At 40.6% G+C, this 1,809-nt stretch overlaps 1 pseudogene across 1 annotated transcript; it reads left to right on the top strand.

Annotated features, from left to right (window-relative positions):
* The first annotated feature begins 295 nt into the window (after positions 1–295).
* Positions 296–761, top strand: LOC105810880 (annotated as a pseudogene). The gene has a single exon (XR_001137520.1). The product of XR_001137520.1 is annotated as a 60S ribosomal protein L28 pseudogene (transcript).
* Positions 762–1,809: the final 1,048 nt, after the last annotated feature.

Raw genomic sequence — 1,809 nt, 5'->3', positions numbered from 1 at the left:
GCAATGGTTTCTTCTGTATTACACCAAAAGCACAAGCAACAAAATAAAAAATCGATAAACTGGACTTCATCAAAATTAAAAACATTTTTGCATCAAAAATATCAAGGATGATATCAAGAGAGTGAAGAGGCAATCCACACAATGGGAGAAATATTTTTAAATCATGTATCTAAGCGTCTAGTATCCAGTAAATGTAAAATATTCTTGCAACTGAACAACAAAAAGAGAAACAATCCACTTAAGAAATGGGCAGCTCTTTCCGTCTCCGGCCGCCACAGCGAAGGGAGCCGCCGCCATGCCCGCGCATCTGCAGTGGATGGTCATCTGGAACTGCTCCAGCTTCCTGATCAAGAGGAATAAGCAGACGTACAGCACCGAGCCCAATAACCTGAAGGCCCGCAACTCCTTCTGCTACAACAGGCTGATTCACCGCAGGACAGTGGGCGTGGAGCTGGCGGCCGGTGGCCGACGGCAAAGGTGTCGTGGTGGTCATGAAGCGGAGATCCAGCCAGCGGAAGCCTGCCACCTCCTACGTGCGGACCACCATCAACAAGAACGCCCGGGCCACCCTCTGCAGCATCCGGCACATGATCCGCAAGAACGAGTACCGCCCGGATCTGCGCATGGCTGCCATCCGCAGGGCCAGCGCCATCCTGCACAGCCAGAAGCCTGTTATGGTGAAGAGGAAGCGCACGCGCCACACCAAGAGCTCCTGAGCCCCTTTCCCCCTACCCAGCAATAAAGAGTCAGCTGACTTATTCTCAAAAAAAAAGAAAGAAAGAAACGGGCAAAGAACTTGAATATACATCTCTCCAAAGAATATATACAAATGGCCAAAAAAGAACATTAAAAGATGCTCAACATCATTAGTAATTAGGAAACTGCTAATCAAAACCACAATGAGATACCACTTCATACCCACTAAGATGGCAACAATAATACACTGTAAACTTACCATGTTGAGAGGATGTGGAAAAATTGGCACACTTGTCTATTGCTGGTGGGAATGTAAAATGTTGTAACTGCTGTGGAAATAATTCTGGTGTTTCCCCAAATAGTTGAATATAGAAATACCATATGACCCAGCAGTTCCATTCCTAGGTATATACCCAAAAGAATTGAAAACAGGTATTTAAGTAAACAATTGTACATGAATGTTCACATTAGCACTATTCACAGTAAACAAAGTGGGGAAACAACCTATGTAGCCATCAACTTATGAACAGATAAACAAAATGTGGCATATTCATATATGGATAAACAAAATGGAATACTATTCACCCATAAAAAGGACTGATAAATGCTACAACATACATGGACCTCAAAAATACTACACTAAATAAAGGAAGCCAGACAAAAAAGGTCTCATATTGTATGATTCCAGTTATATGAAATATCCAGAATAAGTAAATCCATGGAGACAGAAAGCATAGTAATATTTGCCAGGGGTTGGGAATAGATATTTGGTAGTGAGTATTTAATGGGTATATAGTTTTCTTTTGCAGTGATCACAATATTTTGGAACTAGATAGAAACAATGGTTGTACGACAGTGCAAATGTACTAAATGCCATTGAATTGTACAACTTAAATGGTTAATTCTATGTTATATGAATTTTACCTCAATTAAAAAATAAATAAATGAACTATGAAGCCATGAATTGACATGGATGAATCATAATTGCATATTGCTAAATGAAAGAAGCCAGACTGAAAAGACTCCATAGTATATGATCCAATTATATGACTTCAGGAAAAGGCAAAACTATAACTACAATAAAAAGATCAGTGTTTGTCAGAGGGTGAGGGG

The sequence above is a fragment of the Propithecus coquereli genome, unplaced genomic scaffold, assembly GCF_000956105.1.
Source record: "Propithecus coquereli isolate 6110/MARCELLA unplaced genomic scaffold, Pcoq_1.0 Scaffold104, whole genome shotgun sequence".
NCBI classification, from domain to species: Eukaryota; Metazoa; Chordata; class Mammalia; order Primates; family Indriidae; genus Propithecus; species Propithecus coquereli.
The sequence above is the reverse complement of the archived record's forward strand: the minus strand, read 5'-3'. Positions and strand labels throughout refer to the sequence as shown.